The 13,718-nt window shown below is 36.1% G+C and overlaps 1 long non-coding RNA gene across 1 annotated transcript; it reads right to left on the bottom strand.

Annotated features, from left to right (window-relative positions):
- Window positions 1-1,507: 1,507 nt before the first annotated feature.
- On the bottom strand, window positions 1,508-13,313 carry LOC105680673. Its single transcript, XR_001102233.3, has 3 exons — window positions 13,302-13,313; window positions 5,343-5,349; window positions 1,508-1,639 (listed from the first exon to the last, which is right to left on the bottom strand). It is a non-coding gene; the product is annotated as an uncharacterized LOC105680673 (long non-coding RNA).
- Window positions 13,314-13,718: the final 405 nt, after the last annotated feature.

Genomic DNA, 13,718 nt, shown 5'->3' with positions numbered 1-13,718 from the left:
AAAAGCGTAGAGAGCAGCATCCAAAGCAGAACGCAGATAAGTTCGTATGCGTTTCGTTCAGACGCACGTGTCACGAACCGAAGAATGGGAATTTTATATCTTTTCCGACCCTTCTGGATATACGAAATATCACTACAGGATATGACAGCGAAAAGCCACATGGCCAAACTCCAGGCCCAGCAATCGATCATCTTAGCTTTAATCGCGCCGTGATACGTAACGAATCTGTGCAACGACGAAATGAGGGAGGACTTAAACATCGTTACGACGTCAGCAGAAATAATTAAAGCAGCTAGCAGCTACAAAAGAAGGATTGAAACACGCATTAACCCGCTAGCCAATAACGTACAGGGTGTTTCATAACACGTGGGACCCATTTCAGAAATGGACAGGGGACACGAAAACGATGAAAGGGATTCATATGTTTAACCTTGTTTCAGAATTACGGCTACTTTTGTGTTGCGATAATTCGCGGCAGCTTATCTTCGTGAAAGCCGTTCGAAATGGTCGCCCTCGGTCTATTTTGCAGTCTTTTAAAAATTCCAGGTACGTGTCGAATCGTACGAACCAAGCATAGCCATATCGAGCACTTTCTGTAAAGTTGAGCTGTTGCAGAGTATTGAAATACAGAAGTGGCTATAACTTTGAAACAAAGTCACGATGTTTGTACGAGCTTTTCTATTGGCTTCGTGTTCCCTGGCCACGTCAGAAGTGGGCCCCACGTGTTACAAAGGCCTGTATGTGACCAATACGTCGAAAGCTCGACAGAATATATTCTGGGATCTATCAAAAGAGCAAACAACTGGACATTGCTCAGATCGATAGATCTTATCGACATAGACGTTGTCTATCATCGTCAATGGATATGATGATGCTATTTTCACCTATAACAGTTTGTTTAATGTCTATGCTTACAGTAGATACCAGGCATGTAAATATGAAACCGGAATTTGTGTATAGATACAAATACACGTTTATCGTATGAAAATGATTAAAAATATTTTATTCGAAGTATTGTCCATCGCTAGCTATACATTTTTCTCACCTGTCTGGCAATTGGTGGATGCCACGCCAAAAAAACTGTCGCTCTTTTGAGGCAAACCAGTCATCGAGCCATTTTCGTACATTTTCGTAAGAAGCGAAGTGCTGGTCAAAAATTGCGTGTCCCATCGATGCAAATAAATAGTAATCGGACGGAGCCAAGTCTGGTGAGTAAGTCGCGTGCGAAAATATTTCCCAACTGAAAGCTTCGATCGTTTCCTTCACCGGTTTTGCCGTATGCGATGGTGCATTATCACGAAGCAAAATTACTTTGTCTTGCCTTTTTTGATATTCTGGTCGTTTTTCCTGCAAAGCTCGATTCAAATCGATCATTTGTCGTCGGTAGCGCTCGGTATTAACGGTTTCGCCAGGTTTTAACAGCTCGTAATAGATCACACCCTTCTGATCCCACCAAACACAGAGCATTGTCTTCCGTCCATAGCGATTTGGTCTTGTACTGTTCCGAGTCTGAAACTTGTATTGTTCCGAGTCGAAAATGTTTGTGAGATGTCAACAAAGACTTTTGGCATCAATGACGCAGTTTAGCGATAACTACATTATCAGCTAGGGCCATTTATAGGCAAATTCCGGTTTCATACTTACAGTCCTGATATATATGATTGTAGTATATATTTATGGCATTTATTTATGGCATATAGTAGACATGATACTTAACAGCTTACAAACTATACAGAGGGTATATTGAAGAAAGAAATCTCTTTTAACGGAAAGAAGTTCAATTCGGATGGGCGAGATGGCTTTAAATATTACTGGCACGATACAAGGAGGAAAAGAAACGTGACAAAGAGTCGTAATCTCGGTGGTGGTGTATTAATGATTTAGGCTGCTTTTAGAGCTGACGCAAGGACACCGATCTGTCGCATGACTCATAAAGCGAATGTTGCGGAATATAGGGAATTGTCGGGAACAATTTTAACGTCATTCGCTGAAGAAGATGGGGTCGACAATTTCATTTATGAACGCGATAGCGCTGCCAAACATGCATACACGATGCAGTGATTATGGTAAAAAAAATCAGGGTTTTGAGAGAGCCAGTGTGTACCCCAGATTTAAGCCCAATAAAAAATCTTTGAGGAATAATCGCAAGAAAAATTTGTGACAACCGTATACAATAAAATATCATTTGCGAATTATATCCTCCTTATAAAACGATATCCTACGCAAACTTGTCACAAATGTGGAATAATTGTAAGATATTATCAAGAAACATGATGTCTTTATAGACGTTTCGGCCACTGTGGTTATGTGCTTACGCGATAGAGATTATCATTCATATCATCCACAAAATTCAGGTGTTTAAATCATCACAATGAACAAAAGTAACATTTGTATAAAATAATATAATATTTGTAGATTTATAGAAATTCGATAGAAAAGTGGCAATGAAAATTCCTTTAACAAATTTGAGAAACAAATAACTCCATTTTTCTTGTTATTAATTTATTATTTATGACATAATCCAACTTAATGCTGCTAATTTATATACTAATCATTCTATTAAGCTGGTTTGTATTTACATACCATTTTTCATACAACTAATAATGACATAACTGATGGATGGTAATACGTAATACGTAATACGTTAGCTGCGCTACATTAATTTGCAATGTATGCTAAACGCTAAATACTCGAAATAGAGACAATTAAATATTATACTATTCGTAGATCATACGTACCTGAACGTTATAGGCATTACGTAGGTAATTAAATATTAATACGCTTTCCAATACCGCTTAAATGGAAATCAATATCGAGTTACATTCATAAATGTGATAAATGTTTAATAAATGTATATAATAAAAAATAGTAGAACATAATAAATAAAGATGCGATATAGGGGACAGAGCAGAATCTTAGATAAGTAGGTTACTTCTTCTTTTTGCATTACGAGATATATTTGAGGAGATTCCCTGTAGGGCTCAACTGCACACTGAATCTCTCCTGAAATTACATTATAGGGAAGTCTGCGCGAAATGAGAGCATCGAAGATTCGCAATTACCCAACGAAATTTCATTCGAATTCCATCGACGTTCCGAGAACCCACGAAAAACGCTGAAAATATTGCAATTTAGCCAACCCTCGGCGACTTTAGCCAAACTTTATTAGATTTGCTTCGTTTCACGTTAGATATTTAGCAATTGCCCTTGTGCATAAATAAAATATTATAAATATTACATTATATAAATGCCGAGTAATTTAATACAGTTTAGAGAAAAAACACGAGATTAAAAAAGGACCAGTTTGATTTGTAATTAAATGAAATTACCTCGATAAAAATACGTAAATAAATAAACTTGGTCCAAAGAGAAAAAGCAAAATGTGTAGGTTTATTAAATATACTTCTTACCTGGAAAAGAAACTTGGTCCAATTAAGAAAGACCATCAGGTAAAATTGGATGAACGGTAAACGAGAAAGGCATTACATATTTTATTAACAACAATCTACATTGCAATCTATGTAATAGGAAAGAAATGGAGATACTGGGACGTATCCTAGTCAAGTGTCTTCGATATAGGCAATGCGAATCAATATCCTCCTTTAAAAAGTATAGACATTATAAGTATCCTTTGACTTCAAGAAGAGAAGCTAATAAAAGATACACGCATAAAATCATGCATGAGATTAAGATCTCTCTACTTGGAGAAACGAATAGAAAGGCAAGTGAGACACTACGATAGGAACGAACGGAGGAAAATCTAATCTGCCGAACTGGTTAACAGCAAGGGGCTACAGCTTTAACAAAACAGTTGACCCATTGTATAAACTTGAAACACGATTTACATTTTCGCATATATGTACATCTATATGTATGTGCAGGTTGTAAGGGAACATGCGGGATCCACTTTGGAAGTTGACTGTACACCTAAAGGCAATGAAAAAAGTTAAAAAGAAGATGCGAGGCTTGTGAGAAATTAGAAGATCAGTTTTAGACGAGGAAAGCTAGTAAAAATTAATTGTGTAATAAATCGAAATTTTGAATAAAGGATAGTAAAGGAGGAAGATACGATTTAGATACGTATGCTTATCAAGTAGATTATATTTGTTGTCATCTAAAAGTAGACGCGTTTATTCTCCGTCTTGCTATGTATCGAAGAGGATATTCGGAATTTCACGTAACGGTTTTACTCCTAATAACTTGCATGATTTTTCCATAAAATGGAAGATGATAAAAAAAAATCCGGGTCGACAGCTGATAATTAAATTCCGGGTAAAACATTAAATCAGACTGCAGACTCAAAAAAGAAAAACGAGAAAAGCTTCGAGCGAAAAGCGTTAAATTCAAATGGACATTTTTAAAAAAGCGATGTTCGAGCTACGCTAAATCAAATTACATCGTGTAAAGAGAGAATTGGGATTTTTTTCTAAACCGTATAAAATCAAATTGCGCAAAAATATATATATATAGAAGCAGAATTGAGCGCACGTTTGAATCATAAAATTCAACTTAAATTCCATTTATTAGTATTAACAGATATTCACATTCTTTTTCGTCGTTAAATGTATTTTTTACGTGTATTTATATTTATAACATTTTATACGAATATTATCTGTTAAAAAATCAAGTCGGATTGCACTGAATCTTATTATATTTTATAATTGTTTGATATTTATTACGGTATTTATTAAAATGATCTATCTTGTTGTATCGTATAAAAAAATATTTTCTTAAATTCAATTATATACTTATATTAAGTGTCAAAATATAAATTATTAAAAGGGACAAAATATAATTATTATATATGTAAAATGTAATTATTAGGAAGCGTAGTACTGTTGAAAAAATTGTTTATCGTTGGGAATTTCGTCATTATCACAGACACGATGGATGAATAAATTTCAAATTTCAAAAATTTCAGTCGAGGATCGATAAAAAACTATAAGTATTGTCCCGATCTTATATCATCCTATTACGATTTGTCTAGACTTTTACAAGATTCCTTTACAAGATTGAAAAAAAAATTGAACACCAATTGTGGCAATTAAGTTATGAAAGCACTGGAAGAATGTTTAGATCATAAGAATGAGAAAGTTTACAGAAATGGAACAAATAAATTGTCAAATAGTTGGAAAACAGTTATACGTAATGACGATAAATATTCGAGATACGCATAGTAATGAAAATTTCATTAAAAAAATTACACTGGCGTAAAAGTAAATTTATTTAACGTTCGATAAATAACAAACAAAAATAGCTAAAAATAATAAATATAAAAGAAAATTGTATTTTCAAATGACAATTAATCTAATTATTCTAAATAACTTATTTCTGTTTTCTACTTGAACTCTTAAATAAAAAATGATTCTCCGTTTCAATGACTATATAAATAGAAATTTATTCGATAGCGGTCAAGATCGCTCGATGCACTCTTTCCAGATAAATGCGAACGAACTTGTTACTGAACCTAATATTTCTCGCGAGTGATGAAATATTTAATGAAACTTTTAACTGACGTGCTTTTTCCTCCGGTAGAAGAAGTTTTCGCTGTCGTCGGTACAAGTCATTCGATTCGATTTGGTCTGAAGCTGGTTAGATTCGAAAGGTGGTCTGATTAAATTCCTTCCGGAATAAGAGTACCGCAAGAGAATGAGGGAGGAGCGTGAGAAGATGGCCAACGAACGCTCGAAATCACCGGAACAACGGAGCCTCTTCGATTTCTCCCTAGTTCGATCGATTCGCTGCTGACGAACGAATAAAGATCGCTTCCGGCCTGTGATCGCATTTTATTGACTCAGTCGCTGTTCAACATGTCAGTTGTCTCAGAGAATATTGGATAATGGCAACTTCGTCACTGAAATTTCTTGTCACGCTCGATATTTTAATCAACCCCATCAAAGCGTGAGAAATGAAATAGATTTCGAACATCGGGCTGTATGTTCAAGGGAAATGTCGCTGTTCACAGCCCAAGCTTCAGGATTTCGAAATCTTACATAGTACGATATACCGTGCTGTGAATAATTATAGACTCGAACATATTTTTCCCGCGCTATTTCGGATTGCGTTGCGAAAAAATGACTTTGGGACGTATTCGTATCTCTGCGACATTTCGAAAGTATTGTCCGACTAAAAAGCTGCATCGACTCGAATAAAGTGATAATCTGTCGCTGACAAACTTGTAGAGTACACCGCGCGTGGAAGAACTTGCCACCCCAAGTGATTCGAGCCATATGGGGCCAGCTCACTGTTGTTTTGTCAAGTTATTGTCGATCGCGAAGCTGGTGTTTTCAGATAAATCAATATCGACCAAACGATCGTACTGAAGATCGGTCAATTTTATCGATTAAAGGTAGTTATACACGGCCGCTTGAAAAAAAGACTAAAACTTTTGCATACACTTAATAACTGGATAATTGGTCAAATTCTTTCCCTCTTTTTCTTTTGTTTTATCTCAAATTTTATTCTTATTTATCGTTTTTCGCATATGCCATTAATGTTACGCGCTTGAAATCTTTTGTACAACGATATCTTTGCTATTATGTAATTTTGTCATTCTAACGCAACAGTTAACGGCGTTAACGATATTTGAACAAAAATCAACGATGCTGTTTCGGTAACTCGAACCCTTTGGACTCGCAACGGCGGATGCAGGAGATTTTCTTGGTGCGAAATGTGTAAAAGTACACGAACAAGTACGTCTTTGAACTTTCTTTTACAAAATTTAAGATTCGTTTGCAATTTATATTTCAATATTTCTATTTGACATTGCAGCTTAAATAATTAAATTCGCGTTAATTGTATATTTAACAAACTTTTCAGAAGCTGACATAATATGCTTATATTTTATTACTCTTCGCAGGGGAAGGAGGCGATCGTCCCTATCGTAATATCATTCCAAGAATTGCTCGATGTTGAAAACATGTAGCAACAGTAGTTTTGTAGTACGCATTTACGTCGTGTATAATTTACACGTGGGAATGCGAGGATACGTGTGTTCGGAGAATTGATGCGTAAAATTTCATGAAGTAGAAATTGTGAGGGGCACGAACGAACTGCAAGGGACATGAACATTAATACAGTTTAAGGGTTCGGTGTACTTTAACGTTGAAAATAAAGAGGAGAGGTATAGGCGGTGCAAACGTGGCGAGTAGAAATCATTTGAGACCTCTTTTACGCTAAATTGACAGGCGTAAACGATTTAAACGATATTAATCATACGTATATAGATGTAAATCATTTGATGTTATCGTTTAAATAACTTTTGTAAAGAACGAAAGCTACAACTATATTCCGATTATTTCAATACTTTCTTTCTCTTCTCTTTGCTATTACAAACGATTTCGTGTTAACAATCCAAAGGCATCAAAAATGTATCGACGATTATATGCTGAATATTGCAATAATTATAATACGCGTAATATATAGTACGCGTGTACAAGAAATTTGAAAGCGCAAGATACGCGATATGATACAAGTACAAACGTTACGATAAGATACATGAAATATTAGTAAAACAGTTTCCTATCGACGTTCTACTTTCTTCTAAATACGTTTTGAAAAATATAAAATTGCGTAAAAGTGCGCCAAACAGCTAAAATGATACAGTACTTCTTAGTCGTTATTCAAATAACTCTTGTAAAGAATGTATAATTGTGTTTTGATTATTCGGATATTCGTTTCTGTTATTAGAGACGATCTCGTGTTACTGACCAATTAAAATAAAAACGATGTATTAAAAGCCTCGAATCGACGCTATGGAATTATACGACGAATATCGTAGCAGTAAAAGCAAAAGTTAAATAATATGGCCTAGTCGTTCGTCAGTCGCTACCCCATAAATCATTAGAGATTCGCAGGCGGACCGTTTCCCTCGTAATTGTCGACTGGGAACCCCTCGTCACACAGCGTATCAGCAATTACGGGGTACCGCGTTAGCACGATGTGTGTTCCTTCGTGCAGATCCGACCTGACGTAGTATCATGGTGGACCTAGATGTTCGTACACATATATATACAATATGCACGTAGGACAGAATCGACCACAAAGACAACGCAGCATGGTTACACCATTAATCGAGCCGATTCTCGGCCATTGTAACGTAATCGGGCATAGTACGTGGAAAACGAAGAGCAGCTACCCGATCTCTCGTTACAACGCGACGTTCCCTTGCTGAAGCTCCTCCGACGAGGCAGTCGATTATCACTGGGTGAACAAAGAATCGTTTGTCGCCCACGCACAATTATGTTAAGAAATGGCAGTTTGGTTGCCCGTTGCCCGCTCTCTCGCGTCTAACGATTCGTTAAAAACAGCGAAATTACGTGTCAGCGCGAGAACGCCTGGAATGTAACTCAACAGCATGTTATAGAATGTTCCTGTACACGCGTACGTGTAAGTACGAATAGCTACATATCACGCGCCAGTGCATCTCTTGACGATGATTGCATTCCGTACAGATATTGATTTTCCTTTAGTTAATGCGCGGTAGGTACTACATACGTGAAATATTACTATTTCACATTATGGCTCTCCGATAATTGCTCGGGCGGGTTAAAATACACGGTGTCCGTCGATAAGTGCCGTTTGATATAACTAGCGAACGGTAGGTGATAGGACAAAAATATACGCAGAATTTTATCATCGTTTTATACGCAGAATGTCACGATGAAAAAAATCTGATATAGTATCAGGGCTGTACAAGTTTTATCTGAACGTGTCTCTTCCGAGGTATTTTAGGTTACTAAAGGATCGTTTTTCGTGGAAATGAACGGTTCTGAACGTTCGACGATCGACGATGCCTTCTATGGTACTCGATTAATTTGGTAAAAGAAGTTTGCATTTCTCCGGTCATATACTTGCAAATGTGAATTCGCATAAAAATCTGTAATTTGGTTGTCAGTATGGAAACGATTTTCCTGCGGAAATAAGCCTGGAAGACTACTCTGGATTTAGGAACTTTGTAACTGTTTCGTTAGAAAAAGTTGGCGCGAAAACGGAAAGAAACGCGAGAATCGTTGCCGGGTCGTTGGCGGAAGTAAAGAAAATCAGAGTGAAAGGAGCCTGTCAGCAAGAAGACGATTAAAGTGGACGAGCTGCGTGTTCCCATTTGCACGTTCTTCCAACAACTGTCCGTAGACGTGGTCACTCGTTTTCCATTCCAATGGGAAACAAAATATTTGTTTCGCAATTGAATTTTCCCTGGGCGACGTATACGGACTGACTGCGGACACACGTTTACAATCGAAGAATGCTTCTAGAAAACAAGTATATAATGTGCTCCAAGTTCATGGAAAAGGAAAGTGTATCCGCGGAAAAGCCTTATATGTGGCACCCTTTAATTTTAAAGAAAATTCAATGTTCCATTCGTTTAGACAAAAACTGGCGTTTATCGACGCTTATACTTTTTTCTACGTCTTCCGACATTATTAAAAACCATCTAGAAAGGGAAATTGCGCTTAAATTCTATTCCGCAGTGTTCTCACTGCTGCGTAGAACATTTCCCAAAGACAATCGTCTATCAGCGTGGACGAGGCTTAATCCGCGGAGGAAAGCACATCGCAGCCGAGAAACCGCGGTTGAACGTTGAGGGCGAAAGTTTAACGCTCGCTCATTTCATGGTAACGTCCAGTTTCTTTCGACTGTATATACCGCACTGCGACATCCTGGTATAACCTGATGCAGCTGCCATCGCAAAAAGTACGACCTTCCGCAAGTATAATAAAACTAATACGACTGCCTCGTCTTTCGTTGAAATTCACATGCCGGAGGTATTACGCACCAGTGCTGCTGTGGTTTGTCTTTCTTACGCAAGGATAATTAATCGCACGTTGTTGGTACGTGTTCTTGCAACGAGAAAAAACGAACGTTCTTTTGGAATCTATAGCAATTACGATCGAATAATCAAGCCATCCTACAATTGCTCTTTTAAATAATTGATCGCGATAATAAAGCAATCGATATATTTTAAATGTTTCAAATACGGAGGATCTGTAGTGTCTAAGTACGTGTTGCGCGATTCATGTGCAGAAAAAGTTGTTTACAGCTTCTAAATGGGCTGCATTGACATGCGATATTTATGTGAATTCGTATTTTCTCGAAGAGAAATAAAAAGTGGAGCTCGACTGGACAATTTTTTATTTGTTACGTGTTATAACAGGTATTATACTTTGAATATCTTCTATATCTTTACATGTTAGATCAACTGTATGCATTTACGCATCTACCAATTTCGCATAAATGGATAGAAATCTGAAGTCTAGATACGTGGTTGATACTTTAAACAGCGTTCAGAATTTTTTCGTTGTAACTTTTTAAAATCATCGAAAGCATAACGCGGTGAATCATGAGTATATAATTTTCCTTGCATTGCTGCTGCTCCTCATAACGTCATACAAATTAACGTTAAGAATAATTTTTCATTCAGACATAAGTAGATTATTTATACGTGATCTTAATTTGATATTGGTTTTGCTATGCCGATACAACGAATAAAACTGTATACCTTGAAAAACGCCTAATTTTCAGAGAACCATATCCTGTTCAAAACGAATTACTACATATAACTTTTATATATCATAATATAACTTTGATAAGATATTAATTTAATAAATATGTTTCAATTAAAAAGCAAAATTTACAATATACTTCTCGTAGTTAGTAGAAATACCTTTCATTAAAATAGAAAAATAACGAGAAAAATTAAATTTGTTTATCGTACGATGTTGATTATTTTGTGATATCGTAAATTTAGAATTGGTAATGAACGATCTATTTACTCTACGCGTATGCAATTCTTTCGAAACATAAATCAAAAATGTAATTAAAAAAGATTCTCAATTTGATAGACGGAAGAATGGCCGCACGGTCTTTAATTTGAGAAACTAACTTGAAAAGCGTTTTGAGGGATGTATATGTACACGTTCATTTGTATACGTCATGAATACACGGATCCACGTACTTATCGTTGTACTGCAGAAAGGACTGCATTTCGTTCGATACCACCTGCATTTCCAATTTTTGCCTCGTGAATGCATCGCCCGGCATAACGAGGGCGAGCATTAGAAAGTAAGATGCGGTGCTTCCCGTTAATATTAATTGCAAAAGCTTTGCGAAGAAATTGGAAACGTAATAATTTGCATTTTATTGCCACGTAATTCTACCGAATAAAGTATATTAAACGTTTTATATAGAATAATTTACGCTAGACTTAATATTAATTACAAAGGTTTTGTTAGGAAACGTAGATCGACAACTTAATAATTGCCACTTTATCGCCATGTAATTGCACGCAATAAAATGTATCAAGAATGTTTTACGTAATTATTTTTAGTAAATTTAATGTTAATTGCAAAAGTTTTGTAAAGAAACGAGAATTCGAAACGCGATGATTTGCATTTCATCGCCGTATAATTGCATACAATGAAATACAGGATGGACCATTTGAAGGAATGCACGCGATTATTTCCTACATCGTTCTTCGTGCAAAAGAACGTTTCAAGTAAAATTTACGTCGTTTCGAGAGGTACATCTTGCGATGCTCGCGATTCTTGTCTAGATAGACATGGCTTATAATATGTTGTTGTTCCGAGCTCCTTCAAGGTCATTTTTCGCTGTTCAAAACTTCCCTTCGTGGAACATCCCCAGGATTCGACTTACACTCGTAGGTATACTTCGTCAATTTCGGACGTAAAAGCGAATCATAATCACGCTAACGATGCGACATATTGTTACTCTTGTTTACAAACAGGGGATACTGCTGCTACATTGGATTTCTGGATACTTGAATAGGAAGAGGAAATAGAATGCCAAGGTCCCTGGATTTAACACCTGCGGATTTTCTCTTCCAGGTTTCCATAAAAGATCAAGTCTATTGGAAAGAATCCACTAGGCCTGATAATATGAAAGACTTGCCTGCAAATTACTTCTGCAACATTGGTCGAGACACAAATATCTTTCAGGGGTAGAGTAAGTCGATGCGTCGGCGTCATTTCGGAGGTCGTCATCTCGAATACCAAAGATAAGGATCGATTTCTGGCCCTTTAGCGAATGAAGGTAATTTACGAATAACAATGAACGACCTTCAACGTCCTTGGAACAGCAACGTATCAAAGGTCAATAAATTCGTCATGGAACGAGCTACACGCCTATCCGAATAAAAACACTCTATTTAAAAAAAGCAGATGTCACTTTGAGATCTCGAAGGCACATCCAAGGCACATCCTGGGCATATCGCAGATAAAATTTCTGATCGCTTCGAGCTGTTCCCCTCGAAATAAAGTAGAATTTATTTCGCATAACGTATAGGAGACAATTGCGTTTGAATAATCTGAATCACTTCGCATGGATCACCCTGTATATTAAGCGTTCTTCATACGGGGTGTCTCGCCTAACTCTTCCAGACTTAGTTGTTCTTATTTGTCGTGATATAAAAAGATGTTTCAGACAAAAGTCGTACGGTATCGAGCAGGATATACCGTGCTTTTATCTATTTCACCCGACGATGACCTTAAAACATCCAACGGTTAGCCAGTTTCGAGCCAGTTTTCAACCAGTTCCTTGTATCGCTCTCTCGAATTCGAAAGCTCGTACTCGATGGCGAAGTTGCAAGAGGCACGAGTTCCTAATGTTTTGAAAGAATATGCAATGCAATGAAAAATGGAACCATCTAAAAGCTTCAAGTCTGCATTTTATTACATACGATAAAGTATATTAAAAACTTTCGATATAATAATTTTTTAGTGTTATACTTTAGCATGCATATTAAAGTTATTAAAACAATTGAAATTCACATCCGCGTTCTGAAGCAATTTGTGAATCGCAGAAGAGTTTTTCTCCGTTTGAGATGAAAAGGGGATGAACAACAGGCTTTGGTCCAATCATATACCTTTTCTGCCTTTGTATTCCTGTAATTGCACATCCGATATAGTTCACGCGTAATGATTTAATTTTAACGAATGGCGTCATCATTTAGGAATGTGATCGTATCACAGCCGCGTAATAATAATAAATGAGATTGCCATATATGATAGCATCGAAAAAACAAATACAACCTGCAGCGCTTGTTATTCTTTAAATCGACAAATATAAACCCATTTTTTTGTAATTATCACGTATTTCGTAAATATATGTAGAAGATATTTTATGCTAACGAAGGTCGTTGTTTTTTGTTGACAAAATTGTACGATCTTTCTTTGTCCGTTGAACCGACATTTATTTCGCGTTGTTTTAATAAAACGTTTTCGTGTTATTTTCATATTTAGGTTGCTTCTCGTAAGTTTAAACTTTGATGTTTACTTATGAAGAACGATATTTTTAAAGATTACATAATTCCAAATACCATTTAGGATTATCCGATGCAAATATATATCAACATTCAGTTATAATTTTTCTTAAACAACAAAATAAACGTTTCGCAAATTGCAGTATCTTACGCTAAAATTGTAGAATAAATTTATGCGTAGTAATCTATTCTTACATTTATAAAAATGCTATCCTTGCTATCTATTGCTATATACATTCAAAGCTTCTAGGTTAACAATACAATAATAAATCTTTGCAAAACACTGTTAATATTATTGTACAAACTGTCGTTTGTTCGTACGATTTTTTCTAGTTGTTTGTTTTACTTGTTAACAATAAAATTGCGATGCGATTCAAATGCAATGAAACAAGGAACAGTGACGTTAATTACAACGAGAAATTAAAAAACATTTTTGTAGATA

Source organism: Bombus impatiens, unplaced genomic scaffold, assembly GCF_000188095.3.
Source record: "Bombus impatiens unplaced genomic scaffold, BIMP_2.2 scf_0296, whole genome shotgun sequence".
In the NCBI taxonomy this organism is placed as follows: domain Eukaryota; kingdom Metazoa; phylum Arthropoda; class Insecta; order Hymenoptera; family Apidae; genus Bombus; species Bombus impatiens.
This window is presented reverse-complemented; position numbering and strand designations above follow the sequence as displayed.